We start from the raw sequence: 21,449 nt of genomic DNA, 5'->3' as shown, positions 1-21,449 counted from the left end.
GAAAACTCATCCCTCTCTGGCCCCATGTTATGCCTCTAATTTAATGTTAAATATTATTCCCACCGTGACATGAACAGCCTATCAGAGACCATAAAGACAAAAGGCGTGACCGAATAATGTCAATCCTTTTCTTGTGCACACACAAGCCGCAGCTTCACTGTCGGTACACCCATCTGCCTTGCCTTTTTTATTTGGCTGGATTATTTACCTCAAGTTAGCAAAAAAAGTTAAAAAGAAGGAAGTGGACAGCTCTCGAGACAAAACAAGGGTAAACATTCGTACAATGTACACATTCACGTTAGTGAGGGGCGTGGATTTAGTCTGAGCCATTGGGGGAGGAGTGAAGTGACGTTACATTCAAATCTTGCTAGCAGTTTGAAAACTACAAGCTTCGTAGATTTAAAAAATATATTTTTTGTAATATTTTGGGAGGAACCTACCCCCATTTTCCAAGGAAACTGCTTATTGGTGGTATTTTCCCGCTTAGTCACGCTTTTAAAAAATTCTTAGGGCATTAAATCGATTAAAACTGGACTGTTCTGTTTGTCTTAGAAAATGTTTTGCCTCTCATCTGAGCATCATCAGTTCATGCAACAAGGCTTAGTTACAACGCGCTAGCCAGTGTTTGTGTGGAAGACTCAAGTATTTATGCTCCAATTTAGCGGCATGCCCCACACCGCGTATGGAATCATTCTTTTGGAATGCTAAAAAGGGGGAGAGCCGTTAAGCCTACTGGCCCAGAGGCCATTGTCAGTCCACCAGAGTCGTTGCATGTAAACTCGCTCATTGATATTCCATTCAGTTGTAAAGTGGTTGTGGACTTACCTAAAGGTCAAAGAGGCTGTGGTGTTTGTTGAAGGTAGAATTATTGCGTTTCTTTGGAATGAACAAAAGGACTGCATTGTAAGTAGGAGATAGGTGATGTCAAAAGCCCCCTCCTCTGTTAAGTGATGTTTTTTCCACCTTTGTGAATATGGCTTTTCTCACCCCTCTTTCAAACCATTTGTCTTCCCTGTCCAGAATATACACTTTTTTGTCCTCAAATTTGGATTGGCAAACTGGGGTGGTGGTCCCCCTGGGTGTGTTCCAACTACAGCGTGATCACACTCCTCAGCCTCCCTGGTAAGGTCTATTCAGGGGTGCTGGAGAGGAGGGTCCGTAGGGAAGTCGAATCTCAGATTCAGAAGGAGCAGTGTGGTTTTCGTCCTGGCCGTGGAACAGTGGAGCAGCTCTGCACCCTCGGCAGGGTCCTCGAGGGTGCATGGGAGTTCGCCCAACCAGTCCACATGTGTTTTGTGAACTTGGAGAAGGCTGACCGTGTCCCTCGGGAAGTCCTGTGGGGGGTGCTTCGGGAGTATGGGGTACCGAAGCCCCTGATACGGGGTGTTCGGTCCCTGTACGACCGGAGTCAGAGTTTGGTGCGCATTGCTGGCAGTAAGTCGGACTCGTTTCCGATGAAAGTTGGACTCCGCCAAGGCTGCCCCTTGTCACCGACTCTGTTCATAACTTTTATGGACCAAATTTCTAGGCATAGAGGGGGTCCGGTTTGGTGGCCTCAGTATTGCATCTATGCTTTTTGCAGATGGTGTGGTTCTGTTGGCTTCATCAAGCCGTGATCTCCAACTCTCAAAGGAGCGGTTCACAGCCGAGTGTGAAGCGGCTGGGATGACAATCAGCACTTCCAAATCTGAGACCATGGTTCTCAGTTGGAAAAGGGTGGCGTGCCCTCTCCAGGTCAGGGATGATATCCTTCCCCCAAGTGGAGGAGTTCAAGTATCTTGGGGTCTCGTTCACGAGTGAGGGAAGAATGGAACGGCAGATCAACAGGCGGATCGGTGTAGCGTCTGCAGTGATGCGGACTTTGTATCGGTCCGTTGTGGTGAAGAAGGAGCTAAGCCGAAAGGCGAAGCTCTCAATTTACCGGTTGATCTATTTTCCTATGGTCACGAGCTGCGGGTCGTTTCCTCTGCAGGATGTCCGGGCTCTCCCTTAGAGATAGGGTGAGAAGCTTGGCCATCCGGGAGGGCCTCAGAGTATAGCTGCTACCCCTCCGCATTGAGAGGAGCCAGATGAGGTGGCTCGGGCATCTGATTAGGCTTATCCCGGATAAGCGGTAGAAAATGGATGGATGGATGGTTGTCCTCAAATGACTGGTGTTTCTCTTGGAGCTGCAGGTAGACAGCTTGAGTCTTGACCTGAGGAGTTTGCCCATCTGTGTTGTGCCATGTGTCTGATAAGTGGTTGCTTGGTTTCCCTAATGTATGTATCTGTGCATTCCTCATTGACTGCATACACCAGATTACATTTCTGCATGTGTGATATCCAGTCTTTGGGGTGTCCCAGCCTTTGTCTCAGGGTGTTACCGGTTTTGAAATGTACCGGAATGTTGTGTTGGTTGAAAATCGTTTCTCAGACAGACCTGATACAAACGGAATGACAATATTGTTGTGTCTGTCACTCTTTCTTTCTCATCCACCTTGCTCCTTTCCCTTCTGGAATAGGATGCACTTTTCCAAATGACCAGCTGGGGTAACCACAGGTTTTGAGGGCCTCCCTCATGTGTCTGTGCTCTTTCTCTTTGGTCTGTGGACTGGTTGGAACGTTATCAGCTCTATGGTGAAGGGTATGGATAATGCCCAGTTTGTGTTCCAGAGGGTGGTGTGAGTCAGAAAATAAGTATTGGTCAAGGTGTGTGGGGTTTCTGTAAACCCCAACATGGAGGCCCCTGTCGTCTCCAATGTGGACATCAGTCTCAAAAAGGCCACTTATTGTCTTTGACATCTTCTCGTGTGAACTTGATGTTATTGTACGCTGAGTTAATGTACTCGGTGAAGGCTTCCACTTCTTGGCTTTTGATTTTAACCCACGTGTCATCCGTATATCTGGACCAATGACTTGGAATTGTTCCCTCAAAGAAATTCAGAGCTCTTCTTTCCATGTCCTCCATGTACAGGTTTGCTACGTTGGGAGATACCAAGGAGCCCATAGAAAAAACATGTTTTTGTCTGTAAAATGTTGCCAGGAATTTAAAATTTGTGGTGTTAAGACAAAGTTCCAGCAAGTGGCATATCAGTTCGAGGGTACTGTAAGTGTGGACCTGTCTTAGATGCTTTGATCAAGCAGTAACCATTGCCTCACAGTTTTCAATGCATCCAGGGATGGAATGCAGGTGAACAAATAGGTGAAATCGAATGAAACCATAGTTTCATTTTAATCCAGCTTTAGGTCTCTGACTTTAACAAAGTCCATTCAAAATTGCAGCAGTAAAATGACATGTAAAGTTGACCAACATGGCACACGGAAGTCCTGCGTACACAGATAGAGCCATAACAGTCGCATGTGACGCTGGAATGTTCCCCCACTGTATGTCAAACTTTTAATGAGAGCCAATGGGTAAAGATTTGTGCACTGCAGACTGGAAATGCGTCACAAAATCAGACAACAGATAGTCTAAACAACTTAACTCATCATTAACTATACTATTTATCATGCTCATGTAAAAATAGAAACGCAGTACTTATATTGCGAAATATTTTCGTTTTATTATGAATATTTGTACAGTATTACATTTTTTTGTCGTCAAGGAAACTAATGTGGTGACCACTGTCAGTGGTGGGGCGGCATCCTAACGCCCTCTATTGACCAGCGGCCACTGCCTGTACTTCACTACTGTACTTAAGTAGACTTTTACCGTATGTCTGTCCTTTACATCGTAATTTAAATAAAATCAATACGTTTAATCCAATACATATCCCCTAACATCTTCATTAGTCGTTTCTAGAAAAAATACAAAATAAATCTGAAGAAATGTCACTGCAACGCCTGAACCGCTGAGCACAAAGTCAGTCCTGCCTGTAGTAATTCAGTAGATACCAGTAGGGGCTAATCAGAAAGTTTTTATATGGGTGCAGTGTGTCTTTCTCTGTGATTAATCTGTGACCCTCAGGGATGACGTTGTATGAGCTGCTTGTAAGCCTGCATGGGTGTTCCCCACCTCTCACCCGAAGTCAGATGGGATTTCGGCTTTAGCACAGCCCAACCCTAGTGTGTATCTGCGGTATAGAAAATGATATATGGATGGATGGACAACATCGCCCCCAAAGTTAAAAGGTTCTGACTCATCACACATTTTTCTGTTATACAAGTTTAAAGTCCCTGTAAAATGAAAATTAAATAACATAAATTTGACACAATACAGATAAGAGTCTTGTTAACAAGCCTGCTGAATTTGAATGAATAAAAAAATGTCAAGTATATAAAATAATGTTTCAAAATCGTGAATAATGGTGACCTCTTCTCACCTTTCGGACGCAGTGGGTGTGTCCGCTGAATGCGCTCAAACATGCCCCATGTGCTCAAATGTCTGTACTGTAGTGTGAGCCACAGGCACAGATCTAATTGTACTGCCCATATAGACAAAATGACCATTCACATTAACACCTTTGGACAATTAGTGCATGTTTTTGGAATATGGCGGGAGTCAGAGGACCAGTAGGCGGCGGTAGTATATACCAGGGGTGTCAAATGTAAGACTCACAGGCCAGAACCAGCCCGTCGCAGGGAAGACATTAAGTAACTATCCATCCATCCATCCATCCATCCATTTTCCGAGCCGCTTCTCCTCACTAGGGTCACGGGCGTGCTGGAGCCTACCCCAGCTATCATCGGGCAGGAGCCGGTGTAAGCCCTGAACTGGTTGCCAGCCAATCGCAGGGCACATATAAACAAACAACCATTTGCACTCACATTCACACCTACGGGCAATTTAGAGTTGTCAATTAACCTACCATGCATGTTTTTTGGGATGTGGGAGGAAAACGGAGTGCCCAGAGAAAACCCACGCAGGCACGGGGGAGAACATGCAAACTCCACACAGGTGGGGTGGGGATTTGAACCCCAGTCCTCAGAACTGTGAGGCAGATGTGCTAGCCAGTCAACCACCATACCCCCCTTGTGACAATAGTACCTGCTAATTCCAGGTCTTTTTTAAACTCTCCACAGGTGGTCCTTGGCTCTTGGACAACTCTTCTGATTATTATTTCCACTCCGTGAGGTAGACGCTCTAGCCAGTCGGCCACCGTGCCGCCATTAAGTAACTCTTGTTTCCAATTTTGTCCACCGTAGCTACAAGATAATAATAAATGTATTTTTTTTTTCAGAGTGTACTTATAATTATTTTCACCAAAACAATGGGAAAGTTTTGGAATTGCCGTTTTTCTATAGCTGAGGCCCAAATATACCGCTCCGGCCCACTTGAGATCAAATTGGGGTGAATGTGGTCCCTGAACTCAAATAAATTTGACACCGGTGGTCTATACAGTACTTAGAAGGAAAACAACAGACACTGAGTTTGTAATGCGATAATTTTCATCCCCCCCCCAAAGATATCAACCAACAATAACACCACAAACTTTATGAGACGATGAACAAAAATGAATCACCATTCTGTATTAAGCATTAAAATGCAGCGTCACTATTGGGGTCAAAGACAAGACATATTTTCAATGGGTTACCTCCAACAAAAACTAGCTCAGTGATTGGCTGGCTATCTATAACCTCGGCTTTCACCCAATGTTAACTCGTGGTGTTTTATGTTGAAAGGTCGCACAGGAAGTTTCCTGACATCCTCTCAACTGACAGTAAAAGTAGTTTCTTATGAGGCATAACTCTTATGAGGCATAATGCCACGTCAAGCTTTTTAACTTTCCGGCGTGTTTGGGGTTACCGTACCACTTTTGAATACTTCATAACAAGCCTTTTGTCCCTGGAATAAACCGCGGAGACGCTGACAAGTTTTTTTTAAATATATATATATATATAATATATATATACACACGTGGAACTACGACGCAGTACGTACTTGTAAGATAACTCCATTCAAACTATCATAAGTCTTCGTTAGCAGCTTCCTGACAATCCGATGGCAAACATGTTCCTAAATTACTACCTTGTCCGTACTGTAACGTAGCTACCACGCATATACGCATCAAAGTTATAACGTGGTGAGGGAAATAATGCGTATTTAAGTTTGCGAGTACAGTAGAGTAGCTACGACGTCTTTATATGTAGTTATATTACAAAGAGTGGGAGTGTCTTGTTTATCACAGTATAATGTAGCATTACCGTGATATAGCTACATTGTTTCAATGGTGTTTGGTTTTATACTCTGACATTATGTGTCTAATTATCACTCTTAGTCTTTTACTAAACAAGTTTTCAAGGTAACTTTTGTAATATTATCCCATTAAATAAGTCGATACCGAGCTGCCATTTCCGACTTTACAACTATGTAATCACTATACCAATGATGTTAACTAAATAACATAATATGCATATTGACTAGATTATGACAGTGATCAGAGACATAAAGGAGAGTGAGAGTACTTCCTATGTCCTCTGGTTAATAAGAGAAGGAGACTTGGTGGTGGAACTACAGTGGGTACGGAAAGTATTCAGACCCCCTTAAAATGTTCACTCTTTTGTTATATTGCAGCCATTTGCTAAAATCATTTAAGTTAATTTTTTTTCCTCATTAAGGTACACACAGCACCCCATATTGACAGAAAAAACTGAATTGTTGAAATTTTTGCAGATTTATTTTAAAAAACTGAAATATCACACAGCCATAAGTATTCAGACCCTTTGCTGTGACACTTATGTATTTAACTCGGGTGCTGTCCATTTCTTCTGATGATCCTTGAGATGGTTCTACACCTTCATTTGAGTCCAGCTGTTTGATTATACTGATTGGACTTGATTAGGAAAGCCACACACCTGTCTATATAAGACCTTACAGTTCACAGTGCATGTCGGGGCAAATGAGAATCATGGTCAAAGGAACTGCCTGAGGAGCTCAGAGACAGAATTGTGGCAAGGCACAGATCTGGCCAAGGTTACAAAAAAGATTCTGCTGCACATAAGGTTCCTAAGACCACAGTGACCTCCATAATTCTTAAATGGAAGACGGTTGGGACAACCAGAACCCTTCCTAGAGCTGCCTGTCCAGCCAGACTGAGCAATCGGGGGAGAAGAGTCTTGGTGAGAGAGGGAAAGAAGAACCCAAAAATCACTGGCTGAGCTCCAGAGATGCAGTCGGGAGATGGGAGAAAGTTCTAGAACATGGGGTGTCAAACATACGGCCCACGGGGCAGAACCGGCCCGTCAGGGGGTCCAATCTTGCCCGTGGGGATGGAGAACACAATCACTGCTATTTTTCAATAAAATTAACTTTTGTTGCTAATTTTGTCCAGTGGAGGGTACACTGACAACACTTAAATGACATTGATGCACTTGTGAGGACCAAACAATGCCAAGTTTCAGGAGCACACTAACATAAAATGGTGTGCCATGTTCACACTGTGAAAATAAATCCCTCCTGTAGAAATATTTTAAGACATTGCATATTACAAAATTTCAGTCAAAAGCTCCACTTCAAAAGAGGTTGGTTTGTTGGAACATTTTTTTTTCTTTTCCCGTGCACTGCCACAACTTACATTTTTATGTATACATTTACAAAGGATGCATAACTGAATGGTGCACGCTCACTGATTCATAATACTGTTGAAATAATATTTGGTTAAAAATTTGAAACTGCTCGTATGATTTGCAACAAAATTTGCAACAATAATGAATAAACGGGAATATTTTCCAGAAGGACTTGTAATTATTTGCAACACAACGATGAGGAACATTTTGAATAGCTGTTATTTATGGCCCCCCGATCAGAACCCGAGCGGTGTTCTGTTATTGGACTGTGCTCGTCATGGATTGTCCATAACGAACACCATGTTCAAGCATAAGGGTGTCCACACGGGCACTTGGCACCAGGACACCCTAGGTCGCAGTTCGATGATCGACTTTGTGGTCGTGTCATCGGACTTGCGGCCACATGTCGTGGACACTCGGGTGAAGAGAGGGGCGGAGCTGTCAACTGATCACCACCTGGTGGTGAGTTGGCTCCGATGGTGGGGGAAGATGCCGGTCCGATGTGGCAGGCCCAAACGTATTGTGAGGGTCTGCTGGGAACGTCTGGCAGAATCCCCTGTCAGAAGGAGTTTCAACTCCCACCTCTGACAGAACTTTGCTCATGTTCCGGGGGAGGCTGGGGACATCGAGTCCGAGTGGACCATGTTCCACGCCTCCATTGCTGAGGCGGCCGACCGGAGCTGTGGCCGTAAGGTGGTCGATGCCTGTCGTGGCGGCAATCCCCGAACCCGTTGGTGTGGATGCTGTCAAGCTGAAGAAGGAGTCCTATTGGGCCTTTTTGGCCTGTGGGACTCCTGAGGCAGCTGATGGGTACCGGCTGGCCAAGCGGAATGCAGCTCTGGTGGTCGCTGAAGCAAAAACTCGGGTATGGCAGGAGTTCGGTGAGGCCATGGAGAAAGACTTCCGGACAGCTTCGAGGAAATTCTGGTCCACCATCCGACGTCTCAGGAGAGGAAAGCAGTGCACCACCAACACTGTGTATAGTGGGGATGGGGCGCTGCTGACCTCGACTCGGGACGTTGTGAGTCGGTGGGGAGAATACTTCGAAGACCTCCTCAATTCCACCGACACGCCTTCCCATGAGGAAGCAGAGTGTGGGTTCTCTGAGGCGGGCTCTCCTATCTCTGGGTTTGAGGTCACCGAGGTAGTTAAAAAGCTCCTCGGTGGCAGGGCCCCGGGGGTGGATGAGATTCGCCCGGAGTTCCTAAAGGCTCTGGATGTTGTGGGGCTGTCCTGGTTGACACGCCTCTGCAACATCGCGTGGACATCGGGGACAGTGCCTCTGGATTGGCAGACTGGGGTGGTGGTCCCCCTTTTTAAGAAGGGGGACCGGAGGGTGTGTTCCAACTACAGGGGGATCACACTGCTCAGCCTCCCTGGTAAGGTCTATTCAGGGGTGCTGGAGAGGAGGGTCCGTCGGGAAGTCGAATCTCAGATTCAGGAGGAGCAGTGTGGTTTTCGTCCTGGCCGTGGAACAGTGGACCAGCTCTACACCCTCGGTAGGGTCTTCGAGGGTGCATGGGAGTTCGCCCAACCAGTCTACATGTGTTTTGTGGACTTGGAGAAGGCGTTCGACCGTGTCCCTCGGGGAGTCCTGTGGAGGGTGCTTCAGGAGTATGGGGTACCGAACCCCCTGATACGGGCTGTTCGGTCCCTGTACGACCGGAGTCAGAGTTTGGTCCGCATATCCGGCAGTAAGTCGGACTTGTTCCCGGTGAGGGTTGGACTCCGCCAAGGCTGCCCTTTGTCGCCGATTCTGTTCATAACTTTTATGGACAGAATTTCTAGGCGCAGGCAAAGGCCTAGAGGGGGTCCGGTTTGGTGGCCTCAGTATTGTATCTCTGCTTTTTGCAGATGATGTGGTTCTGTTGGCTTCATCAAGCCGTGAGCTCCAACTCTCACTGGAGCAGTTCGCAGCCGAGTGTGAAGCGGCTGGGATGAGAATCAGCACCTCCAAATCTGAGACCATGGTCCTCAGTCGGAAAAGGGTGGCATGCCCTCTCCAGGTCGGGGATGAGATCCTGCCCCAAGTGGAGGAGTTCAAGTATCTTGGGGCCTTGTTCACGAGTGAGGGAAGAATGGAACGGGAGATCGACAGGCGGATCGGTGCAGCGTCTGCAGTGATGCGGACTTTGTATCGGTCCGTTGTGGTATAGAAGGAGCTAAGCCGAAAGGCGAAGCTCTCAATTTACCAGTCGATCTTCGTTCCTACCCTCACCTATGGTCATGAGCTGTGGGTCGTGACCGAAAGAACGAGATCCCGGATACAAGCGGCCGAAATGAGTTTCCTCTGCAGGGTGTCCGGGCTCTCCCTTAGAGATAGGGTGAGAAGCTCGGTCATCCGGGAGGATCTCAGAGTAGAGCCGCTGCTCCTCCGCATTGAGAGGAGCCAGATGAGGTTGCTGGGGCATCTGATTCGGATGCCTCCCGGACGCCTCCCTGGTGAGGTGTTCCGGGCACGTCCCACCGGGAGGAGACCCCGGGGACGACCCAGGACACGCTGGAGAGACTCCGTCCTTCGGCTGGCCTGGGAACGCCTCGGGATCCCCCCGGAAGAGCTGGATGAAGTGGCTGGGGAGAGGGAAGTCTGGGCGTCCCTGCTAAAGCTACTGCCCCCACGACCCGACCCGGATAAGCGGTAGAACATGGATGGATGGATGTTATTTATGGATTTTTAAGCCACAAATATTGTGGCCCGGCCCGCTTGAGATCTAATTGGGGTGAATGTGGCCCGCGAACTAAAATCATTTGACACCCCTGTTGTAAAAAGTCATCCATCACTGCAGCCCTCCACCAGTCGGGGCTTTATGGTGTGGCCCGGCGGAAGCCTCTCCTCAGTGCAAGACACATGAAAACCCACATGGAGTTTGCTAAAAAACACCTGAGGGACTACAAGAATGTGAGAAATAAGATTCTCTGGTCTGATGAGACAAAGATATAACTTTTTTGGCCTTATTTCTAAGCGGTATGTGTGGAGAAAACCAGGCACTGCTCATCATCTGTCCAATACAGTCCCAACAGTGAAGCATGGTGGTGGCAGCATCATGCTGTGGGGGTGTTTTCCAGCTGCTGGGACAGGACGACTGGTTGCAATCGAAGGAAAGAATGCGGCCAAGTACAGGGATATCCTGGATGAAAACCTTCTCCAGAGTGCTCAGGACCTCAGACTGGACCAAAGGTTCACCTTCCAGCAAGACAATGACCCTAAGCACACAGCTAAAATAATGAAGGAGTGGCTTCAGAACAACTCTTTGACTGTTCTTGAATGGCCCAGCCAGAGCCCTGACTTAAACCCAATTGAGCATCTCTGGAGAGACCTGAAAATGGCTGTCCACCAACATTCACAATCCAACTTGACAGAACTGGAGAGGATCTGCAAGGAGGAATGGCAGATGATCCCCAAATCCAGGTGTAAAAAACTTGTTGCATCATTCCCAAAAAGACTCATGGCTGGCTGTATTAGCTCAAAAGGGTGCTTCTACAAAATACTGAGCTGAGCAAAGGGTCTGAATAAAGCGGCTGTGTGATATTTCAGTTTTTCTTTTTCAATAAATCTGCATAAAATTCAACAATTCCATGTTTTTCTGTCAATGTGGGTGGGGTACTGTGTGTACATTAATGAAGGGAAAAAATGAACTGAAATGAGTTTTGCAAATAGCTGCAATATAACAAAGAGTGAAATATTTAAGGGGATCTGAATACTTTCCGTACCCACTGTAGGAACCACAGGAGAGCATACAGGGAAAGAAGAAGAGGGGGATGCGGAGTGTTGACGGGAATACAGGGAGATGCGATGTAAGGTGAAGGGAGCGGTGGCAAAGGTGGCCATAAAAGGGGCATATCGCTTGCGTTTGGGCCGAAACCACCTATTTCCAAATTTGACCACTTTCATATTTTTTCACAAATTGCTATTATTGGTAAATCCCCATGTGGGTATGTTATTTTGAAGAATTATTGACCAATATAAAATGTTGAAAATGACTTGCTTTGTTTAACAATGTAATGCTAATGGCTCTACAAACATGCTGTCTTTTGGGTTTCCTAAAAAATTATGGTTTTGGAGATGCACAAGGTTTCCGCCCGACGCTAGCGATATGATGATTTGTATACCAGGTTGGACAGTACCATGGGAGAGAAGGATCTATATCGGTTGGAAATGTGTTGAGTGGTTCCAATAGTGTGTTGTATAGCTCATGTAAATAATACTTTAATGAGTAGATGAATGAGGACAATGAGAGAGGAGTAGAAGAGGTTTGTTATGGACCAGGAAGTACCAGGAAGGGGGAAGTTGGAAAGTCACTGAAGAAGATGAAAAATGGAAAGGCAGTTGGTCCTGACAGTGGCGTTACAATGATGTGAAAGGTGGGGGGGGGGGGGGGGGGGTGCACATATTTGTTTGTGCCACAATTTCCACAATTTTAAATGGATCAATCGGGTGTTCTTGAGGGTCATGTGCGGAGAACAATTAGGTCTAAAACAACGGCCTCGAAGGTTCTCAAAGTGTGGTATGGGGCGGGCGGGCTCCAACGAGTCAAGGGGTATCAAACTAATTTTTTTCATGGGCCACATCATAGTTATGGTTTTCCTCAGTGGGCCCTTATGATGATGAAAACCACATAAATGTATAGTCACTTCAACATATTCCATCCACCCATCCATCCATTTTCTGTGGGTCGCGGGCATGCTGGAGCCTATCCCAGCTATCATTGGGCAGGAGGCGGGGTACACCCTGAACTGGTTGCCAGCCAATCGCAGGGCACATACAAACAAACAACCATTCACACTCACGTTCACACCTACGGGCAATTTAGAGTCTCCAATTCATGCATGTTTTTGGGATGTGGGTGGAAACCAGAGTGCCCGGAGAAAACCCACGCAGGCACGGGGAGAACATGCAAACTCCACACAGGCAGGGATTGAACCCCGGTCCTCAGAACTGTGAGGCTGACGCGCTAACCAGTTGCCCACCGTGCCGCTTGGAATGCCTAACATCTCATCCATATCAGAGAAGGGGATGAATGGAAAACTGCTTTAACTACCCCCCTCGGACACTTCGAATACCAAGTCATGCCTTTCGGATTAACCAACGCCACCGCTGTCTTCAAACCTTCATCAATGACATCCTCCGCGATATGTTGAACTGGTTTGTTTTTGTTTACTCGGACGACATTCTCATTTTCTGCCGCTCCCCTGAAGAACATCGCAGTCATGTACGCCAAGTCCTCCAGCGCCTCCTTAAAAACGGCCTGTATGTCAAACCCGAAAAATGTGAATTCCACCTCTCCTATGTACACTTCCTAGGCTACATCATCGCCAGAAGACAATTGCAACCAGACCCTGCCAAAATCCAAGCCGTCGTTAACTGGCCCACTCCCACCAACCGCAAAGAACTACAAGGTTTCCTTAGATTCGTCAACTTCTACCGTCGCTTCATCCCCAATTACAGTCAAGTTGCAATCCCTCTCACTAGCCTTACATCCACCAGCTCTCCATTTCAATGGACCTCGGCAGCTTCCCAAGGCTTTGACGAACTTTCCCTTTGAACCCTTTTCACCAGTGCTCACATCCTCCGACATCCCGACTCATCCCTCCAGTTCGTGGTGGAGATTGATGCCCCGGACACTGGGGCAGGGGTTGTTCTCTCACAGCGGGACCCCTCTTCCCAAAAACTTCATCCCTGTGCTTTCTTTTCCCATCGTCTATCTCCCATCGAACGAAACTATGACGTTGCCAACCGTGAGCTGTTGGCTATCATCTGGCATTAGAAGCGTGGAGGCATTGGCTGGAGGCGACTGAGTTACCGTTCATTATCTGGACTGATTACAAAAATCTTGCCTACCTCCGTCCGCCAAACACCTTAACCCCCAACAAGCTCATTGGGCCCTCTTTTTGAGCCGCTTTAATTTCAGCCTATCCTTCCGACTTGGATCCCGCAACAGCAAGCCTGACACCCCGTCTCGAGTGTAGTCACCCCCCTCCAGCCCTGCAGAACCAGAACCCATCCTCCCTTCCTCATGCTTTGTTAGAGCGGCCACCCGGAAAATCGAACAGGTTGTCAAAGAGGCTCAAAAGACTCACTCGGATCCCAGGACCAGACCTCCGAACAATCTGTTCCTACCCGATTCTTCACGCTCTGACGTCCTTCAGTGGGCCCACAAGTCCAAGCTCACCTGTCATCCCGGCATCACCCGTACCATCCATTTCATCCAGCAGCACTTCTGGTCGCCCAGCCTAATTAAAGACACCCGGGAGTTCGTCCAAGCCTGCTCTGTCTGTGCTTGAGAGAAGTCTTCACACCTTCCCCCCGCTGGTCTGCTGCGTCCCTTTCCCATCCCGAACTGCCCTTGGTCCCACATCGCTCTGGACTTCGTTACCGGCCTACCCCTCTGTGAAGGTAACTCGATCATTCTCACTCGATCGCTTTTCCAAATATGTCCATTACATACCCCTCCCCAAACTACCAACTGCCTTTGAAACGGCTAATCTCCTTGTCCAATATGTCTTTAAACTCCACAGAATCCCCATCGATATCATCTCTGACCGAGGTCCTCAGTTCTCCTCCCTTGTCTGGAAGGAATTCTGTAAAGCGGTGGGCGCAGCAGCCAGCTTGTCTTCGGGATACCATCCACAGACCAAGGGCCAGACGGAGCGGGCCAATCAATCCCTAGAATCGGCCCTTCACTGCGTTGCCGTACGCAACCCCTCCTCCTGGAGCTCATTCCTCCTGTGAATTGAGTACACCTACAACTCCCTCACCAGCTCCGCTACCGGTATGTCCCTGTTCATGGCTTGCTATGGCTTCCAACCTCCATTATTTAGGGAACAAGAGCAGGCGGTGGCGGTTCCCGCGGTAAAGGATCACCTCAAAAGGGTTCAGGCAGTGTGGAAAGACGTCCGAGCGGCCTTAACCCGGTCTTCAGAGAAGAACAAAGGGCTCGCGGACCTTCATCGCTCTCCTACGCCTCAGTACAAGGTGGGTCAGTCGGTTTGGCTTTCCTCCCCTGACCTCTCACTCCAGACGGAATCCGGCAAACTCACTGCATGCTTCATTGGTCCATTCCCTATCACGGAAATCATCAATCCCACGTCTGTCCAACTGAAACTCCCACAATCTCTAAAAATGTATCCTACATTCCATGTGTCGCTACTGAAGCCTGTCTTCAGCTGCACTCTTAGCCCTCCGACCGTGCCACCTGCGCCCTCTCATATTTTCGGCAACCATCCGGCCTTCACGGTTTCGTGAGGCCCAGGGGGAGGGATTACTAGTACTTGGTGGACTGGGAGGGGTATGGTCCGGAGGAGCGCTCCTGGATTTCCCGTAGGCTAATCCTTGACGACTCCCTTCTATCTGACTTTTATGCGGCTCACCCGGGGAAGCCGGGCAGGACGCTTGGAGGCGTCCGTTGAGAGGGGGGTTACTGTCATGAGCTGTGCCCTGCAGTCCTTTTGTTGGAGCTTGGGTGGTGCTTTTGCGCTCCTCTCGCTCTCTCGCCGTCTCCCCCTCCTTCTTTTCCCAGTCATCAGCACCTCCTCGGCCGCGTACCTGTCACCAATCAGCCTTCATCATCATCTGCGTTTAAGCCTGCCAGTTCCAAGACTCCACTGCCAGAGTATTAACATTCTCCTGCGGTACAACGGCTCTCAAGCATTCAAATAAGCTACGCCATTCCTCGCTATTTTTCTGACCTCCCTGTTTCTCCTTGTCCTCAGTGCTCCCTACGTGTTCCCCGCCGAGTTGACTTCTTCCACCACGCCACCAAACCATCCGCCTGTTCTCCCCACTGCCTGCCACACGTAACCTGCCTCTACTACCCGCCAGCACGTCTCAAGGATCATCTCCATTTCGTCTTTAGATAAACCTTTCATCACAACATCTCAGCCTCCACCTGCTTCTGGGTCCAGTCAAAAAACAAATCGTGACAAACACAGTCCCTTGTGGTGTAAACAAAACATCCTTGTTGCTAGGCTAACACTGAAACGCTGCTTCCGCTATTTAAACGGACATAGATATACTAAATGTTAACCGATTACCAAAATCTATACCTCATTGAAAAGTATTTTGCTTTCGTGCTGGAGGATCACATACCATCAAAAGATTTGGAGAATCTGGAGAAATCTCTGCACGTAAGCAGCAGCAAGGCCGAAAACCAACATTGAAAGCCTGTGACCTTTGATCCCTTAGGCGGCACAGCATTAAAAAACAGCATCATTGTATCAAGGATATTGCCACGTGGGCTCAGGAACACTTCAGAAATTAAATCAAACTCAAAATGAGTGAATATTTGCAAAAAATACAGTTTATCAGTTTGAACATTTAATGTCTTATCTTTTTAGTGTATTCAGTCAAATAGAGGTCAAAAAGGATTTGCAAATCATTGTGTTCTGTTTTTATTTAAGTTTTACACAACGTCCCAACTTCACTGGAATTTGGGTTTGTATTCAAATCAATCCCCTCCAACCACTCATCCACACAGATACATACATGTGCACAGACATACACACAGTTAAAAATTAAGATGATGATAATGATCACTGGCTGGGCACTGAGAAACCAAGTGGGAAACGCCATCTCACAGAACCGTCTGCACCCAGAGCAAAAACAGACCGTACCCACAGGACACCAGCATGGAGACCCAGTGTAGTGGCGCGAAGGGAGCCATATTGGGTGACTGAGGACCCCATGAAGCAGAGGTCAAAACAGCTCCCAGTGCAAAGGGCTACCTCTGAGAAAACACTAAAAGATAATAAAATAATCATAAACATACATAAAAACATATACTACATAAAACCCTATGTTCAATGAAGACCTAAGACTAAAAATAGCATAGAAATAAAGATAAAATATGATAAATAATATTAAAACATTGAAAACATTAACCCCTCCTTGAGCAGTCACCTTGTCGTGGTGGAGGGGTTTGTGTGTCCCAGTGATCCTAGGAGCTAAGTTGTCTGGGGCTTTATGCCCCTGGCAGGGTCACCCATGAGAAACAGGTCCTAGGTGAGGGACCAGACAAAGCACGGCTCAAAGACCCCTAATGATGACGACAAACAATGGACTTCGTTTTCCCTTGCCCGGACGCAGGTCACCGGGGCCCCCCACTGGAGCCAGGCCTGGTGGTGGGGCTCGAAGGCGAGCACCTGGTGGCCGGGCCGGCACAGCCCGAAAGGGTAACGTGGGTCCCCCTTCCCATGGGCTCACCACCTGTGGGAGGGGCCATAAGGGTCGGGTGCAGTGTGAGCTGGGCGGTGGCCGAAGGCGGGGACCTTGGCGATCCGATCCCCGGCTACAGAAGCTGGCTCTAGGGACGTGGAATGTCACCTCTCTGGTAGGGAAGGAGCCCGAGCTGGTGTGTGAGGTCAAGAAGTTCCGACTAGATATAGTCGGACTCGCCTCCACACACAACTTGGGGTCTGGTACCAGTCCTCTCGAGAGGGGTTGGACTCTCTTCCACTCTGGAGTTGCCCACGATGAGAGGCGCCGAGCAGGTGTGGGTATACTTATTGCCCCCCGGCTCGGCGCCTGTACGTTGGGGTTCACCCCGGTGGACGAGAGGGTAGCCTCCCTCCGCCTTCGGGTGGGGGGACGGGTCCTGACTGTTGTTTGTGCCTATGCACCAAACAGCAGTTCAGAGTACCCACCCTTTTTGGAGTCCTTGGAGGGGATGCTGGAGAGCGCTCCCGCTGGGGATTCCATTGTTCTGTTGGGGGACTTCAATGCTCACGTGGGCAATGACAGTGAGACATGGAAGGGCGTGATTGGGAGGAACGCCCCCCCCGATCAGAACCCGAGCGGTGTTCTGTTATTGGACTTCTGTGCTCGTCATGGATTGTCCATAACGAACACCATGTTCAAGCATAAGGGTGTCCACACGTGCACTTGGCACCAGGACACCCTAGGTCGCAGTTCGATGATCGACTTTGTGGTCGTGTCATCAGACTTGCGGCCACATGTCTTGGACACTCGGGTGAAGAGAGGGGCGGAGCTGTCAACTGATCACCACCTGGTGGTGAGTTGGCTCCGATGGTGGGGGAAGATGCCGGTCCGACGTGGCAGGCCCAAACGTATTGTGAGGGTCTGCTGGGAACGTCTGGCAGAATCCCCTGTCAGAAGGAGTTTCAACTCCCACCTCCGACAGAACTTTGCTCATGTTCCGGGGGAGGCTTGGGACATCGAGTCCGAGTGGACCATGATCCACGCCTCCATTCCTGAGGCGGCCGACCGGAGCTGTGGCCGTAAGGTGGTCGGTGCCTGTCGTGGCGGCAATCCCCGAACCCGTTGGTGGACACCAACGGTGAGGGATTCCGTCAAGCTGAAGAAGGAGTCCTATTGGGCCTTTTTGGCCTGTGGGACTCCTGAGGCAGCTGATGGGTACTGGGTGGCCAAGCGGAATGCAGCTCTGGTGGTCGCTGAAGCAAAAACTCGGGTATGGGAGGAGTTCGGTGAGGCCATGGAGAAAGACTTCCGGACGGCTTCGAGGAAATTCTGGTCCACCATCCGACGTCTCAGGAGAGGAAAGCAGTGCACCACCAACACTGTGTATAGTGGGGATGGGGCGCTGCTGACCTCGACTCGGGACGTTGTGAGTCGGTGGGGAGAATACTTCGAAGACCTCCTCAATTCCACCGACACGCCTTCCCATGAGGAAGCAGAGTGTGGGTTCTCTGAGGCGGGCTCTCCTATCTCTGGGTTTGAGGTCACCGAGGTAGTTAAAAAGCTCCTCGGTGGCAGGGCCCCGGGGGTGGATGAGATTCGCCCGGAGTTCCTAAAGGCTCTGGATGTTGTGGGGCTGTCCTGGTTGACACGCCTCTGCAACATCGCGTGGACATCGGGGACAGTGCCTCTGGATTGGCAGACTGGGGTGGTGGTCCCCCTTTTTAAGAAGGGGGACCGGAGGGTGTGTTCCAACTACAGGGGGATCACACTGCTCAGCCTCCCTGGTAAGGTCTATTCAGGGGTGCTGGAGAGGAGGGTCCGCCGGGAAGTCGAATCTCAGATTCAGGAGGAGCAGTGTGGTTTTCGTCCTGGCCGTGGAACAGTGGACCAGCTCTACACCCTCGGTAGAGTCTTCGAGGGTGCATGGGAGTTCGCCCAGCCAGTCTACATGTGTTTTGTGGACTTGGAGAAGGCGTTCGACCGTGTCCCTCGGGGAGTCCTGTGGAGGGTGCTTCAGGAGTATGGGGTACCGAACCCCCTGATACGGGCTGTTCGGTCCCTGTACGACCGGAGTCAGAGTTTGGTCCGCATATCCGGTAGTAAGTCGGACTCGTTCCCGGTGAGGGTTGGACTCCGCCAAGGCTGCCCTTTGTCACCGATTCTGTTCATAACTTTTATGGACAGAATTTCTAGGCGCAGCCAAGGCGTAGAGGGGTCCGGTTTGGTGGCCTCAGTATTGCATCTCTGCTTTTTGCTGATGATGTGGTTCTGTTGGCTTCATCAAACCGTGAGCTCCAACTCTCACTGGAGCAGTTCGCAGCCGAGTGTGAAGCGGCTGGGATGAGAATCAGCACCTCCAAATCTGAGACCATGGTCCTCAGTCGGAAAAGGATGGCATGCCCTCTCCAGGTCGGGGATGAGATCCTGCCCCAAGTGGAGGAGTTCAAGTATCTTGGGGTCTTGTTCACGAGTGAGGGAAGAATGGAACGGGAGATCGACAGGCGGATCGGTGCACCGTCTGCAGTGATGCGGACTTTGTATCGGTCCGTTGTGGTAAAGAAGGAGCTAAGCCGAAAGGCGAAGCTCTCAATTTACCGGTCGATCTTCGTTCCTACCCTCACCTATGGTCATGAGCTGTGGGTCGTGACCGAAAGAACGAGAACCCGGATACAAGCGGCCGAAATGAGTTTCCTCCGCAGGTAGGAAACTCATTAAAAACTATCACGATGAACGATAGTATTGTTTTTTCTATGCCACTGAAATAATTGTTTTAAAGCATAATAATTCAAGTGTATCCTTTTTAAGAACAATTAACATCATTGTAAATATTGAACATTAGCATTGACATGTAGAACAATAAATAAAATATCTTAGAAAAATAAAAAATATAAAGAAAACACTGTTCACAAAAATTGTGGAGCCGTTTAGCTCCTTACCTTGCGGATGAGTGAACATAATAAACAGTTAACTTTCCGTTAAGTGTCTCTGTTGTGTGGATGTATGTCCGGTGCATGGAGCAAGGCTGTGAAGTATTATACGGAGCCAGCATTGGTCCGCCGCCAGTCCACCAGTCCACCCGCGGCTAATACATAAAAGCCTAGCCGGTAATAGCAGGCCACTTCGCAGTGGAGCTGTCGCCGTCGGCTCACGTAACCACAACAATGAGAATTTATCGAGTCCGGAAAAAACGTCAATTTTAGTTTGACATGCGACTACAACTCATTGTGTTTCTTTCTCTAACAGGGTCCTGTGAGCTAAGTGAAGACGTGGAATCAGTGGTCAGGAGGGCATCATGAGGCAGCTGAAAGGCAAACCCAAAAAAGAAACATCCAAGGACAAGAAAGAGCGCAAACAGGCCATGCAGGAAGCACGGCAGAAGGTTTCCACTATCGTGCTACCGACGCTGGCCGTAGTTGTGGTGCTCATCGTCATCTTTGTCTATGTGGCCACCAGGCCTGATGCCATTGTGTAGACTTTTCTCGAAGAAAAGAATGGAACTTTGCTGTTCTTGATTTTTTTTTCTTGATGCTGCTGGAAAGAGAAAAATCTATGGAAAGAAAGAAACCTGCTTTGCTATGCATTCTGGTGATTAATGGAATATTTTGACAATAAGTTTGCTTTTTAAAAGCAGCAGCTAGTTTACCACATTTGACCAGAGTTGTTAAATTTACCGCGATTCGTGCTGTTCGACGCAACATGAGCCAGGTCTCACACATTACCACTGTTTGAACAACACTTTTGATTTAATGTATGAAAAGCATTTTTGAGAGAAAGATGTATTATTGGACACCAGTAGTGTTAAGTCGTAGCTCTGAAGTGTCACTGAATGTAAGAAAGAATGTGTGTGAATGTGTACTGCAGATTCCATCACCAAAGGATTTTGCCGAAATTTGGCCATCTGGCTTCTTCCTTTGTTTTTTGTTTTTGTTTGTTTTTTTATAAACTTGTCCTGTTCCGCACATGGCCATGCATAATGGTGGCCTTTTGTGATGGAACAGTTTTGCTGTGCAACAGGGGACTTTTAAATACTCCCTCTGCTTATTTTTATATTTTTTAGTCATTCTGATGTTTATTGAAAACGCAGCTGGACAGAAAAGGGTTTTAGGGGCCAGACAGAGAGACAGAACAGACAAGGGGAATAGGGGTGAGAACCACAGCATAACAATAGTTACTCTAGATATTTGACTACAAGTAACGTTACAAAAGTAAAATCATGTTCTTATTTATGAACGGGGGGGGGTACCTGGTGGGGACATGCAACAACTAACCAATAGGACAAGATGAGAGAGGACAGAAAAGGGCAGGACAGGATCTGGGAAATGAGCAAGGCAGTGCTACTGATGAGTGGTGCGGTGGGATGCTTTTATAGTGTCTGAACACCTGTAAGAACCTGTGAGTTGATATTTTAATATAACTTGTGTTATTATTAGTGGTCCAGACACAAACAATTAAAGGCTATAGCGTGTCTATGGAACTTATTAGTGAATGAACACCATATCGCATGCATGTTAGTCAACTGGGCAAACGGAGTTGCTGAGCCGGCACATTGAGAAGGGGGGCCCCGGTGGAGGGTGATAAGTCAGCGAGCCCATCTTGCAGGGCACCCAGCCAGGGAGATGCCACCCAGGACGGTCACCCCAGCTCAACCAAAGCGCCCAGACCAGTCCCAAAGGGAGCATGGGAACCGGACCACTAACCCCCACACCCAATCTCACTCCACCCAGCGCACCCCACCGCTGCCACCACCCCCACCATCCCCAGAGAGCATGGGGGCCCCGACAGGGCCCAACGCAGGAGCCAGCTGCCACCT

At 48.4% G+C, this 21,449-nt stretch overlaps 1 long non-coding RNA gene across 1 annotated transcript; it reads left to right on the top strand.

Moving 5' to 3' along the window:
- The first annotated feature begins 11,852 nt into the window (after positions 1 to 11,852).
- Positions 11,853 to 16,728, top strand: LOC133405025 (uncharacterized). Its single transcript, XR_009768912.1, has 3 exons — positions 11,853 to 13,879; positions 14,002 to 15,114; positions 15,196 to 16,728. It is a non-coding gene; the product is annotated as an uncharacterized LOC133405025 (long non-coding RNA).
- The last annotated feature ends 4,721 nt before the right edge of the window (positions 16,729 to 21,449 follow it).

The sequence above is a fragment of the Phycodurus eques genome, chromosome 7, assembly GCF_024500275.1.
Source record: "Phycodurus eques isolate BA_2022a chromosome 7, UOR_Pequ_1.1, whole genome shotgun sequence".
In the NCBI taxonomy this organism is placed as follows: domain Eukaryota; kingdom Metazoa; phylum Chordata; class Actinopteri; order Syngnathiformes; family Syngnathidae; genus Phycodurus; species Phycodurus eques.
Note: the sequence above shows the minus strand (reverse complement) of the source record. Positions and strands in the feature narration are given on the sequence as shown.